General features: G+C 40.8%; 1 protein-coding gene across 5 annotated transcripts in view; it reads left to right on the top strand.

Annotated features, from left to right (window-relative positions):
• Positions 1-145: 145 nt before the first annotated feature.
• The window catches only part of dscama (Down syndrome cell adhesion molecule a), a 114,706-nt gene continuing 99,834 nt past the window's right edge, over positions 146-15,017 (top strand). Inside the window, exons 1-3 of one of the 5 annotated variants that reach the window (XM_071460489.1) lie at positions 146-742; positions 4,408-4,510; positions 4,622-4,759. The gene's annotated coding sequence lies outside the window, so the exon portion shown is untranslated. Of the gene's footprint in view, positions 743-2,531; positions 4,125-4,407; positions 4,551-4,621; positions 4,760-15,017 lie in introns of those variants that run through there. The other 4 variants (XM_071460487.1, XM_071460490.1, XM_071460488.1 and 1 more) reach the window with 4 other exon arrangements.

The raw sequence follows: 15,017 nt of genomic DNA, 5'->3' as shown, positions 1-15,017 counted from the left end.
GCTGAGTGTCACTTTGACATTGTGTTACAAATGTTGTGTAGTAGTTTGCCTGCTTCTGTCAAGTGTCAGGCTAATGGAAAACACCCTGGCTGTCAGTGCAGGCGGTTCATTTGAATCCTACTGAAGCACTCATGACGCACTCTACTCAACACTACTGCAACACACACCCAAAGCTCCCTTTACAAGGTCAGATCAGAGCGTAGACATATTATACACTCACCAAGCACTGTATGAGGAAAGCCTGTGCACCTGCTGTGTTTTAATGCAGTTGAGCAGCAGTACAATACTTACAAACATGCAGCTGCACGTCAGGAGCTTCGGTCAATCTTCACATCAAACATCAGAGTGAGGACAAATGTGATTTTGACAGTGGCTAATTGTTGGGACCACACTTTAAAGACCTTTACGGTGGATTTTCAGCAGTAAAATACCGCATTTAATAATAATTGTAAAATGCTGTTAAATATTCATCCCTCATATGTAAATGAACAGCTACCAGTAACAGTACACATAAAAGTATTTTTCAAGCTTCGAAAATAATAATCATCCCTTTGTCACTGCAGTCACTCCGTCATGGCCGTCCTGGTTATTGGAGACATGTGTTTCTGTTTCGACGATACCTTTTTTTAAATGAATCTTCCCTACAAGTCGTTTTTGAGTGGAAAGATGCGTGTGGCGGTTTCTGGGCTTGACTTCAGGGAGCACGGCTCCAGTGCAGCCCACACGGACCTCAACCAAGAAGGTAGCACTAGCTTATCCTGTCAAACTGTCGCTGTCCTGTTTTATCTGCGTGGTTACTGAACTGTTGACATGTCAGGTAATGTGTCATTAGCTCTGTTTCATTAGGTCAGGTTGTTAAAATTGGCAAACAAAGCTCTGCAGCCCGAGCATCGTTAGCTAGCTCACAGTAAACGGGGCGTTGTTTTTAGCCGTGTCATGAAACAGCTCCGTAAATGAGGTGCAGTGTCCTGAGATACTGAGCTGGAGCCAGCCAACAGCCAGGGAAGTTAACTTCATTAAAGTTACTCCCCCACTGCAGGGCGAGTCGGGATTTTCACACACAACAGTCTGTAGAGTTTTTTTTATAGAGAATTGGAGCCAGACACAAAAACCATCCAGAGAGCAGCAGCTCAGTGGATGGAAACACCTTCTGATGAGAGAGGTCAGAGGAGAAAGCCTGACAGAGAGGCTGCAGTCACTCAGATAACCACTCTTTACACCTGCAGTGACAGAAAAGCATCAGATTAAATAACACATTGAACCTTGAGCCACAACAGCAGAGACCACGTCCAGTTCAGGTTTGAGGCTTTACAGGGGTTTGAATGTGCTTTTACTCTAAGTAGAATGTAGTGTTCCTCACACTGTGTATGCTTCTGTGCATGTGTGGATATGTGTTCATATTCAGGTGCTGGTCATATAATTAGAATATCATGAAAAAGTTGATTTATTTCAGTAATTCCATTCAAAAAGTGAAACTTGGATAATGAATACATTCATTCCACACAGACGGATATATTTCAAGTGTTTATTTCTTTTAATTTTGATGATTATAACTGACAACTAATGAAAATCCCAAATTCAGTATCTCAGAAAATTAGAATATTGTGAAAAGGTTCAATATTGAAGACACCTGGTGCCACACTCTAATCAGCTAATTCACTCAAGACACCTGCAAAGGCCTTTAAATGGTCTCTCAGTCTAGTTCTGTAGCTACACAATCATGGAGAAGACTGCTGACTGCTGACCATCGACACCTTGCACAAGGAGGGCAAGACACAAAAGGTCACTGCTAAAGAGGCTGGCTGTTCACAGGGCTCTGTGTCCAAGCACATTAATAGAGAGGCGAAGGGAAGGAAAAGATGTGGTAGAAAAAAGTGTACAAGCAATAGGGAAAACCGCACCCTGGAGAGGATTGTGAAACAAAACCCATTTAAAAATGTGGGGGAGATTCACAAAGAGTGGACTGCAGCTGGAGTCAGCGCTTCAAGAACCACGCACAGACGAATGCAAGACATGGGTTTCAGCTGTCGCATTCCTTGTGTCAAGCCACTCTTGAACAAGAGACAGCGTCAGAAGTGTCTCGCCTGGGCTAAAGACAAAAAGGACTGGACTGCTGCTGAGTGGTCCAAAGTTATGTTCTCTGATGAAGGTTTGCATTTCCTTTGGAAATCAAGGTCCCAGATTCTGGAGGAAGAGAGGAGAGGCACAGAATCCATGTTGCTTGAGGTCCAGTGTAAAGTTTCCACAGTCAGTGATGGTTGGGGTGCCATGTCATCTGCTGGTGTTGGTACACTGAGGTCCAAGGTCAACGCAGCCGTCTACCAAGAAGTTTTAGAGCACTTCATGCTTCCTGCTGCTGACCAACTTTATGGAGATGCAGATTTCATTTTCCAACCGGACTTGGCACCTGCACACAGTGCCAAAGCTACCAGTACCTGGTTTAAGGACCATGGTATCCCTGTTCTTAATTGGCCAGCAAACTCGCCTGACCTTAACCCCATAGAAAATCTATGGGGTATTGTGAAGAGGAAGATGAAGATACGCCAGACCCAACAATGCAGAAGAGCTGAAGGCCACTATCAGAGCAACCTGGGCTCTCATAACACCTGAGCAGTGCCACAGACTGATCGACTCCATGCCACGCCGCATTGCTGCAGTAATTCAGGCAAAAGGAGCCCCAACCAAGTATTGAGTGCTGTACATGCTCATACTTTTCATGTTCATACTTTTCAGTTGGCCAACATTTCTAAAAATCCTTTTTTTTGTATTGGTCTTAGGTAATATTCTAATATTCTGAGATACTGAATTTGGGATTTTCATTAGTTGTCAGTTATAATCATCAAAATTAAAAGAAATAACCATTTGAAATATATCAGTCTGTGTGTAATGAAGGAATATAATATACAAGTTTCACTTTTTGAATGGAATTACTGAAATAAATCAACTTTTTCGTGACATTCTAATTATATGACCAGCACCTGTAATGTCACATGTGGTTTTCTCAGCTGGGTACAGTGGAGAGAGCATAGAGAGCAGCTATAGGGACTTTAACTGCAAACTACAGCTTTTTTTTTTTCTTCTTGTGGCATGAATAGGCTAAAGACTGGTGCGGTTTGATTGATGACTTCTGCCCAGTCGGATGCGCTAACAAGTGGGTGTATGGATTAAAAACTGTGAGTGCATTTCACCAGACCTTTCTGGATGATTTGCATGTGTTATGAAAATTTTGCGTCAGCTTACAGGCTCCACAGTTCGAGACATTTTTCTATAGACAGGTGTTTTCATGTTGACACCTTCCAGCCTATTACGAGCCACTGCATCCTTTTGAGGGAATTTTATTCTTTATTTCAAATTCCTTTTTGGCTGTGTTTTAATGTATCTGATCATTGCTACACTGCCTCCTGAATGAGCAATGTGCTATTTTTGCACTGTGAAACTCTCTGATACTGTTTTAAAGGTTCTGTACAAATAAAAGTTTTGTTGTAATTATTGCTTTTCATTGTTCAATCACAATCATTACCAATTACTTAATAACTCTTAAGAAATATACACGTATAACTACTACTGTATAATATTACAGTGAAAAAGCACACAGAATGGGACAATAAGGAGGGAAGACCGAGAAAAGGCCCTCTCTCTGCTCTGCTCTGCTCGGTCTAACATTGCCACCCTGTGGCAGCCACCACCTCAAACATCACCTCAACACAACAGCTGTGAACAGACACCCTACAAATTTGATTCTATTAACCTCGTTGGTGGTTTGAGAAAAGGTGTGATGTGTTCTGACAGACAACATTTTGGGTGATTGAAGCCCTCACCTCACCATGCCTGGAGGACCAGCTGAAATGGGGAACATTAACGAATAAAAAAGATCTGTTCTAGTTTGTTTTACAAATGTATTAATTAATTAATGTACGTCACAGTGAAATTAAAACAGGATTTCCACAATTAACAGGTGAACTGGCAACAGTATTGTGTCTGCTGTGTGAGAAACAGGTTCGCTTCTTTGCTTTTTCTGCTTTGTAAGTATGACTTTTTTCAAGCTATCAAATCATCAAGGAAAGTCCCACAGCTGCTGGAAACGACTTCATTATCTGAACTTAAAATTTAAAGTGTTGTACTGAGTAAGTATCTCTCTCTACATTATCCTCAAATGAGTGTTGGATGACTTGTATTTATTTGTCTGAATGTTTTTAAGGCTTTGCACAACCACACAGGTGTTTAAATCTGGCAACCTCTGCTCAGGGCAAAGTTGGGTTTGGCGATGGAGGAAATGATGTGATGTCACCTATGTCAACATACTGTAGCAGACCCTTTTCGCAGCAGACATTTTGACTCGTCACAGTTGTACAGTTGCAGAAGCACAGATGCAGCTGACAGCATTAGTTATGGCTCTCTTCCATGTAGGTGCTTCAAGGCCCAGGTATTGTCCATGCTGACTCACTACTTTGGCTTACTGGGACACCGAAATAGAACAGGCCTCTGTTGTCCTGAGAAGATGATTAATCAAGCAAGTGAGAAGACCTTTGTGATTGGACCATGGATCTTAGGTGTGTATGAAATTGACACAGAAAATGCAATGAAAACTATCATACTAAAATGTGATTCTCACATTTTGCAGGACAATTGCACCAAAAAGATTTTGGTGAGCTGGCCAGCCAGGACAAAGAGTCCAGCAGTTGTCCATCCAGAGGAGATCAGCATGACTGACAGAAGCGACTCTTGGAGCAGTTACATGATGGAATAAGGACTGAGCAAGGTACCTGTATTTTATGTATAATTGTAGTAGGTAATGTTTTTTGTCTTGTCCTGACACAAGCAAGATCAGGCCTAAGTAGTTAATAAACAAAGGATGAAGACATTTTATGTCAAGCACTAGTTAACCAACATCAGCAACAAAGTGCTTTAAACCAATAAAAAATGTTTTTTCAGAAGCTGAAACACACTCATGAACACTGAGTCAAGGCTGGCAGGGAATGAGTAATGATCCTATTGATATAATGTTATTAATAATGATATTATCTGCTCAGTTTAGCCTGATCTACCCTTTGTGTGTGATTGCCTTAAGGTTCCTCTGCAGACATGTCTTAAACTATGTAAAAATAAATATTTTGTCTAACACAGTTTTCCCACATAAAAAGCGAAAAAAAGGAAAACTCAAGTTGAAAGCACATCTACACTTCCTTCCTCATTGAGAAATTCTGGATCAGGCCTTGTGCCCTGCCCCATAACTGCAGTGGCTGACGCAGTGTCAGTGGTTGTGCTAATGCAGTTTTTCTCTCTGTACTGGCAAGGTTTCCGTGACAGAAGAAAGAGCAGTGTGTACTGAGTGGGTTTCAGGTTTATTTTGGCTGCCCCCTGTACCTGCACGTTGTTGGTATTGGTCCTGAGGTTATATGACCTATGTAACCCTGGCTGTCTGCATCTGTATGAGGGAGACTGTCATTGGTTCTCTGCAGTTTACAAGGTGGAAATACACAGTCATGTCATTGACATTTTGTTCATGACATGTCTTATATTGTTAAACAAAAACATATGGGCATGTTAACAACTGATTTTCATTGAAGGGGTCTTCATCAGGAATAGAGGTAGATATTATGAATCAGTTTGCTTATTCAAATTGTGTTATTTGGTTTAGTTTAAAAATTCATGATTATAGACTTTGTAATTTGTTCACTTTTAGTTATGAGGGCAGCATGGCTCGAGGGAGGGCGTCATTCTGTCTGTCTGTTGGTCAGTCACCACAGTGGTCCAAACTGAAATAACTTTCAACTTTTAATTAACTCTGACTATTGGATGGCAGTTCATCCAAGACCATCCAAGGTTTCCATGAGGAAACCTACTAACTTTTGCATCTATTGGGCCATATTTTCTTTCTTGCTCTCAGAAGTCTTAGAGTGTCTCATTTTTCAGCAATGATGACTTCCCAGTCTCTAACTTATGTGTATGTGTGGTGCAATACTCACATACTTAATGTTGTGCTAGCTGACACTACTCAGACTGTAAGAATGTCTGAGTGACATAGCTGTGTTCATTAAGGAGGGTCAGAGGGTAAATCTGTGGGAGAAACAAACATTGAGACAAAGGCAGAGATGCCTCTCTCCAATTGGAGAGACACGGTGGTAAAGCGAAAGACGGCCTCTTCATCGATGCAGTCACTGGCAACCATGGAACAGCAGGCAAAAGAAAAGCCAACCAAACTTGCTATAGCACAAGACTTTATTGAGGGCCTCCTGAGATATGTGATGTGTTAACAGTACAGATATTCCTGAGAATAATTTACCAAACCACTCCAGTGTCCAAGCACCTCCAGATAGAAGGGATGGACATTCTCTCTGTCCATCAGATGGCGATTGCCACACAAGAGAGCCTCAAAAGCATCACCAGGGACAGAAGGAACAAACAGTGGAGGAACAGACATCTAAGTGGAGGCTGCATTGCCTCAGAAAAAAAGCAAAGAAGGAAAAAAGCAGGACTGGAGAGATGGCTCAAGATGAGGCATTAAGCGATGCTGAGAGAGCTTAAGAGGTTAATGTACACAGAGCAATTCTGGACACAGCTATTGAAACCATCCACAGAAGATTAATGACACATGGCATTCTGATTGCTGATTTGGCGTGGCTGGACCCCAGGAACTTTCATCAGACGAGGACCACTTTTCCTCCAGATAATGCTCTGCAAAACCTCAGTAAATGTCATGTCCATGTGCTCTTAGCCATTGCAGTAAACTTAGTGCAAAGGTAATTGTTCTGTTTAAGGCGACTGCAAAAAGCAACAGTTTTATTGTTAACATGTATGCCCCAAATCAAGGAACAGAAAGAGAAGGTTCCTTCACCCTGCTAAAGTATGAGCAAATAAGGATTAAATCATCAATGGTGGGGATTTCAACTGCACTGTAGACTTAACTGTGAGGAACCTTACCCACAGTTAGAGCCTGAACAGTATCATCACACAACTGGATCTGTTACACAAATGGAAGGTCAAACACCTCCAATCCAGACAAAACACAGAGCACAGGGTGAGTGCAGGAAGACAAGTATAGGGGGAAGACGCAAACTCCACGGAGAAAGGCTCCAGACCTGAACTCACAACCTTCTTGCTGTGAGGCGACAGTGCTAACCACTGCACTGCCATGCTGCCCAAAGGCAACATGGACAATGTTAATATTTTTGTCTCCAGTTAGGGGGATGTTCAGTGATTGAAAGATAATGTCCCTGTATTAAAAAGCCTCATCTGCACAGGTGAACTGGGTTAAGAGGTGAGCTTATTTCTGGGCACTGAGGCTTTTCAAACAAAGAATTGCCTGTGAGTTAAGGAGAAAGCGTGCACTCAGTTGTTTAAATGGAAATGGTTGTACAGTTTTTCATGTAGAGGAAGGATTGTGATTACCAATAACTGGGTCACCTTGACTCTTTGTCACCAAGAGGCCTGATAGAGAACATCCAGACTTTAGAGTTTGGACTGCACAAAGACTGCTGTAGAACTCCGGCCCAAGCTGGTACGACACACCTCGACTCCTGCCGAGGAAAGCTGGGTGATTGGTTGTTGTTGGCATGTGGTTCTCTGAGGTACATTTGTATAGTTACAACCTTATAAAGACTGAAACACTGCAGTCTGCCAGTCTTCAAGTCAATATCAGAGAGGGTGCACCAACCTGAGTCATCTGATGAGGGTGGTGGCAACACCTTCAGAGAGAACAGTAACATCACATCTAAGGCTGATTAACAGAGTGGAGAAGGATGTCTCCTACCACGATCCCTGAGAGCATTTGCTGAAAACTGTTCTCTGTGTGACCAGTGGAGTGAAAGGTGTTAGTGCAGTGTCACTCCAGCTGTGGGGGAGTGGCAGGAAGAAGAAGGTGAGCTGCTGTGTTCCATGACCCCACCTGTACAAGTTTCAAGCTGTAGGGGAAAAAAGCAGTCTTAACATTCAGAACCTGCGCTCTTTGGTAGGGATGAAGATTTTGCGGTCAACTGAGTTTTTTTGGGTCTCTGGGAGGGGTTTTCTTTTGGTGTGTTTATTATTGGCCCAAAATACGGTGCTAAAAAAGAGAATTGAAGGCACATTGATGAACTTTTTATCTGGCTCTGCCAAGTTGGCCGTCTGACTGACACGCATGAACAGGGCTCAGTGTACTGGCAGAGTGGAGCTGATTGTAAATTTCTGATCAGAGAAACATTTTTGTGTTTGGTTAACAGGGTTTGTTCTAATGGTTTCATAATGCGATTTTCTCTCCTCTCTTTTCCTTGTTTCCTCTCCTCTTCTCTCCTCCTCTTTGATCTCCCTCCATCAGCTTGGCTGTGTAATGGAGGTTGGCTCACTAATTGGCAGATGCTCAATCCCAGAGCCTGCATCTGCTACCTGTTTGTACCAATTAACAGACCCATGATACTGCACTGAAACCTCTTCAATGGGTTAACAGATGCCACAATTAGCCACTCATTTGAATAGCTGAATGCTTAGCGTGAGGACCCTTGTTGCATCATCTCCCACTGTGGGGACCGCCTTTCATCTATTTGCCTTTTTTCTTGATGCCTCTCAAATGAGGCATGGGAAGACCAGGGAACCCCGGAGTGTTGAGCAAACAGTCTTTTCACTAGATCCCTAAATCAGCTCTCAGACTCGCTGTTGCAGCTGAGGGGAGGCTGAAGAGTTGTGTGGCAAAGTGCACTGCATACATGAGAGATGAGGGGGCATGCTGGCATGTGCTCATATTTAGGTTGTTTCTGTCGTGATGTGGCTCTGTATGTTGTTTGAGCCTAGCTAACTGTTTGCCACCGTGCCAGCGACAGACAGGGCTGGACCCATTACGTTTGTGCACAGACATTCACCTTGTTTCAAGGATGAATTGATGAGATCTTGGCGGGCAAAAGTCAAAGGTCACGGTCAGTGTGACCTCTAACAATATGTTTTTGACCGTACCTCATGAATTCATACACTACTAATGATATATTTCATTGTGATAGTGACATCATTTCATATCCAAATGGTCAAAGGTCAACTTCACTGTGACATCATAATGTTATGTATAAAAAACACTTCTGGTCATTATTCAATGCTGTAACTCATATGGGGAAGATTTGACCATATTTCCTGCCACTTGGTTGGTTGGCAGAGGCATACAACCACAGGGAGGTAATTCTAGTTGGTTCTGGTTATACGGTGGATAAGGGAAAAAAAAGAAACTCATAACCAACAGTCCTTGATGGTTTAAGATATACTGCAGAAGGCCAGTGACAAAATCACTGGTGAAAAGCTAAAGAAGGTCTCATGCCTGCCATACTTGTAGCACCTGTTTAGAACCATAGGTCTCCCTTATAGATCCTTAAACCTGGAAACAATGAAACTAAAACATGTGAAGGCCAAATCAAGAACATTAAAGCAGTTCTCACTGTAGGCACTGACTTTATTTTTTTGTATGTGAGGAACTTAGAGATCAGTCATGGTCAAGAATGTGGACAAAACTTGTCTGGCACATAAAAACAGTAGTATGTACAGAACAAAATATAATCACGGCTGTAACAGTGCCGTATGGCTATCGATATACATTTGATATGTCTTTGATATATTGTATTGTATTGTATTGATTTTTGATGTATACTGAAATGGTCTCGTATATGCTTTTATAATTTTTAAATTGCTTAATAGTATTAGAAGCATTATTGGGGCATTATATAGCTTCACTAAGTGAGTAAAATTAATGCAAAGTCTTTGGTGTCTGATGTGGACAAAAAACATTGCACTGATCTAAAAATCATTTGGTATAAAATGATATGAATTAAACATTTTTAGTAAATATGGTCCGATAACAAACATTTTGCTTAAAAAAATAAAAATAAAAATAAATCTGATTTTGGAATTAAGCTATTTTTTGAAATTGTCCCACTTCTCATGGCTCAGTCTGTATCATTAAAAAATATCTTATTTTAAAGTCAAATTGACTGGAAATATAAATGTTTTGTCTTTTGTCGCGTTCTCATTTAAAGGCATGAACTAGGTGTTGTTGTGAAAAGCAGCGAATCATTGAAACAGAGGAAAGGAAACAGTGTTGACACAAAGTATGAACCATGGTGAGTGATGTACAACAACACAATGACAGCGCTGTTACTAGGGGCTAAGTGCTAATCTTGGGTGGGGAAAAACTGAATTCTCAGAGGATATTTAAGGAAAAAAGAGGCTTACTGGTGTGATTCTGCCCCAGTTCTCAGCAACACTTTGTCAGTGTGTGAATATGAGATGTGTATGTGTGTGTAATTTTCTGCGTGTGTGTCAGGGTGATAGAGAGTGCGTGTGTTTGTGCATGTCTAAGCCTCAGAGTGTGCATGTGCACACACAAGCTGCTGTGAGTGTGAGCATGTTACTGTAATCCTGCCTGTGTGTGCGTGGATCAAAACCATGTGTCACTTTGCACAAAGAGTATGATCAATGCAACATTCTTCTGCAGCCAATGAGAAGAGAGCCCTTGTTACTGGGCAGCTATGTGTTTACCCCCCCAACACACACACACATTCTTTCGTGAGGTCGATGTCATACGTCAAGCCTCATAGACTCTCAGATCAGCATGAGTCTTTACGACACACCAGGGTCCTGCGGTTGTGATGAACATCAGCACTCTCACTGGTTTTGTAGGTCAACCAGTGCTGTGCTACGGGTGCAGGCCAGCTCACAACATGCACTTTTGTGCTCTGCTTTTATACACAGAGCAAAGGTCATATAGGAAATTGTATTTACAAAAATCCATATTGTCTTCAATACTCATTGCCAGTGAGGAAAAAGTATTGAAATCGTTTGCTTCAGTAAAAGTAAATACTAACAGCAGCATTGACTCATATACTACACAGATTCATAGATGTATAAGCAGAATTTTAATGTCATGGCTGAATGAACCAAAACTATATATACTGCTGGGTAATTTGATAAGTAACAGTGTTATTTTATAAGATAATCATAGAGTTTGTTGAGCTGAAACAATTACTTGATCAGTTTCCTATTGATCAAGTAATCTTTTTTCAAATTCAAAATTATTTACCAATTATTTGGACAATGGTTTTATCATTAAAATAATTTGTCAGTATGTTCGTTCTTTGGACTGTTGGGTAGACAGAAAATGCTATTTTTTTGAGGATGAAAATTTAAGAATCACTGAAAAATTGGAGAAATATGAAAACTGCCAGTCTTGAAAAACCTAGCGTGTATTACTTGTCATTGTACAACACAAACTCACCTTGTCATAAATCGTCCAAATCCCCCCCCCAAAATTCCCCAAAATATTACTCAGGATATGAGCCCAGCCTCCCCAATAGTAGCTACATCCCTGGCTCTGGAAACTGGTGATGGCCATTTTCTGACACTTTATAGTCTCCACAATTAACTGATTCATGGAATAAATGAAAATGATTATTAACTTTACAGGCTTAAGGCTTTGTATTGTATAAAGGCATTAAATGGAAGTACTCCCCTAATCTACACGTTCTTCAAAACTGTATTAAAGCACAGAACCTTAATTCCTCCTGCATGTTCCAGTCTTTATAGCTGCTAACATACCATCCCAAATAGTCAAATAAAATAATTAACCAGCAGTGACAAACTATAGAAGCTAAACATACCCTGACACTTACTGTTTGCATCATTCCTTGGATCAGCAGTCCTATATTCTTCTATAAACTGATTTAAAACAGCACAAAATATACCAAAGATTGTTTTTATTTAGTGATTTAGTGTATTTCATAAGAAAAGCCCAACACATTTTAGAGAATACTTTCACAGTATTCTTGACAGTCAACAGGAACTCCTACAACAATAGTGCAGTCAGATAGAGTAATTTATTAACTAGTGCCTCAGACCATAGAGTTGAATTAATACCTCCAACACAGTCTCAACAATAATTTTACATGAACAGCATTGCAAAGGTAACATTGATTACTGGGCTGTTCTATTGTACTGTATTACACTGTGCAGTGTTCTGGTTATTTTGTCCACACCTGTACTCTCCCTGTGTATTTTAATATTGAAATACACACATTCATATTTTCAGTTTGACTGTAATTATAGCACCATGCTGTATAACCTTGGAAAGTTTATGTCAGCTTAAGATGATGAGTAAACACCATGTCCTGCCAAATGAACGTAAATCGTCTAAACCACAGCTTGTTGCAGTATGAAGGCATATCATCTTCACTTATCAGTGGAAAGCAAGTTGTCGTTCTTAGGATAAGCTTTCCAAAGATTATCCACTGTAAAGAATAGAAAAAAAAAGTTACTAACAACAGAAATACAGCTTGATCTCCTCAATCTTGACATTGCAGGATTTACTTTGGACTCCAGCAGCAACACCACTCCTGACCACATGGTGGCATCAGTCCTCAGTGACTCAGCCCATGAATACAGCACCACTGATGAGCTGACTGTAGAGAAATCCTCTTTACTGGAAGGGTTCAACTTTAATCTTGACAATCTCTTTTCACTGTTGATGTAAAAAACATAGGGAAATAAACAATAAGGCTAAAACATCAGTCTAAAACCTTCAGTGAAGCAAACAGTAGGAATAACAAAGGGATTTAGAGCACAAGTGAGCCAGCTAGTTACTTGTAGCCTGAACTTCTTCACTAACAACATGGCCATCTTATTGAATGGGGATGAAGGTGTATGTTTTTCATACAGAAAGGATCAACTTTGTGGTCCTTCACCACAGTCGTGACTTTGGCCTATGAAACACTAAAAGAGCCTTTGGAGATATGGATTCCTGGTTGAGGTATTTTAACTGAGACGGTCTGTGCAAGGCTAAATGTTTGCTTCCCCGGTGTCTCTTTTGGTCGGTCAGTGTAGGATTTCTGTTGACAATTTTGTATTTAGGTCAGTGTGGCCCCCTCAGGGTCTGACAAACCACTTTCTCTCAGAGTCCCCATGATTGACACTTTTTCTTATAGCAAATGAAGTCCTGCTCCTCCGGTTTTAAATTCTTGATGAGTAACATGTTATAAAATACAACACTAAATGCTGCTGTTGGCACACTCTCATTTAGATATCCCTGAATACCATTTAGTTATCCCCTGGATAGCACTGATAATATTACTAAATACACTAATGACAATGATATTTTATTTATCTAACTGTGTGTGTGTGTGTGTGTGTGTGTGTGTGTGTGTGTGTGTGTGTGTGTGTGTTGTATCTATCTGTTTATTCTGAGAATGTTAATCCCATCACTTTGTCATATACTACAAACAGACATATGTCCCCTCTGGGTCTTGAAGCTCTTGTTTTGCATAGACTGCAGCACCACGTGACACAGCCAGCAGATATGGCTACCTGTTGTCCTCTGCTGCCTCTGATCCTCACCATTTCTAAACAACATGGTAATAATCAGCAGCCTGGCAAAAAGCTGAATTACCAGGACATCCTCTAAGAACATAATGCCTGTCTTAGACACTGGGCATCTGTTGGCATTTCCTCGTGATATGCTGGATACAGGGAAGAGGGGTGAGGTGATGAGGAGGAGGAGGGAGGAAGGGAGACGGAAGGGAGGGAGGGAGCTTCAGGCTGGGATTAAGGGGGAGCTGTGAAGAAGGGGAGGAGAGAAGGAGAAGAGATGACCTGACCACATGCTCCATCCGTAAAGCGCTTTTCTTCTGTGCTGGCTCTCTGCCCTGGACAGCCAGTCCAGGTCAGGCCCAGAGCCCCCACTGGGCGCTGCCCCATGCTGCTGCAGTCAACAGTCATTGTGCTCTGTCTGTCTGCTCAGTCAGACTCTCCAGGCTGATGCTTCATTTTGGAGGTCTGCAGCTTGAGTCTTGACTCAGCGCTAAAACATCATCTGGACTCTCAAAGACACAGAACTACTTTACTAACTACTGCCCCCAGTAACAACAATAATATCAACTTTAAACCGTAGCAATTTCACGACTCAGCTCTAATTCAGTTTCTTTCTCTTCTTGGAACATGTTTATATATTTTCCTCATGACGTTGACTTTTCTGTTGAGGTTTTGTCTGCTTGGCCTTCTCTAGTAGCTCAGAAAAACATGCTTACTATTGGCTTATCAGGTTTATACATCATGACTTTTAATCATTTTGTGATGTTTTGGAAGAGATGACATGTTTCAGAAGTTCACTACAGAAAATGGCACATTACAATGGTTCATTTCAGCTGTAAAACAGTTAAATTCAGTGTATTGTCGTATGCTCTCTAACTTTGATTGATGTTTTTTACACAGCTTTGCCCGTTATAATAATTTGTTGATAAGAGGTTTAACAGGGAGTCAGTTAGCATAGCTGAATACCGTACATATTTTGTCTTTCTGACAAACAAAATGAATGATTTCACCAATATTGCTAATATTTTTATACATAGAACTACGGCCTCAGCTAATGAAAATCAAAAACATTTATTTAGAAAAAATGATTCATCAATTATGAAGAGTTCATTTTTTCTTGATCGACTAATGGATTAATTAACTAGGTGCTGCAGCTCTGCATACATCATTGTGATCTTTGGGCCCTACCCACAGATCCAAAGAGCAGAGTAACTAAAGCCAATGTCAACAAAACACAAGTGTGGAAAATGTCACGTCTAAATTAATAACTTAAAGGAGATGGATAACTACATCAAAACTACTGCTACTGATATGAATCAAGCTGTAACTTACTGCAGTAACATCTGGTAATGTCCACATTATTTCTCCCTGGATTGGGCTTTAGAATAATGATTTGAACAAAAACATTACCAAAAACATTGCACCGTGCAACTCAAGTGCCACAAAACTATGTTTGTTTTCTGCCTGTTTGTTGAACTGAACAGATTCAGTTTTATTCCCTCTTTGTGAACCTTGTGCACACTATGAAGTTTTCACCAATTTAGAGTAAAAAAGAGACTACAGGAGAAACATAGAAGAGAGAATCATCACTCCTTTTTACATCCTACACTTTTTGTCTTTTTACATTTATACAGTTAACAAATGCCACTTTCACTGACTAAATATATCTTTAATTGCTCCTTTACAATGGTTTTCTACACCTGATATGA

The sequence above is a fragment of the Trachinotus anak genome, unplaced genomic scaffold (assembly GCF_046630095.1).
Source record: "Trachinotus anak isolate AG129_WGS33_773 ecotype Australia unplaced genomic scaffold, CSIRO_AGI_Tana_v1 ptg000024l, whole genome shotgun sequence".
Taxonomy (NCBI): Eukaryota; Metazoa; Chordata; class Actinopteri; order Carangiformes; family Carangidae; genus Trachinotus; species Trachinotus anak.
The sequence above is the reverse complement of the archived record's forward strand: the minus strand, read 5'-3'. Positions and strand labels throughout refer to the sequence as shown.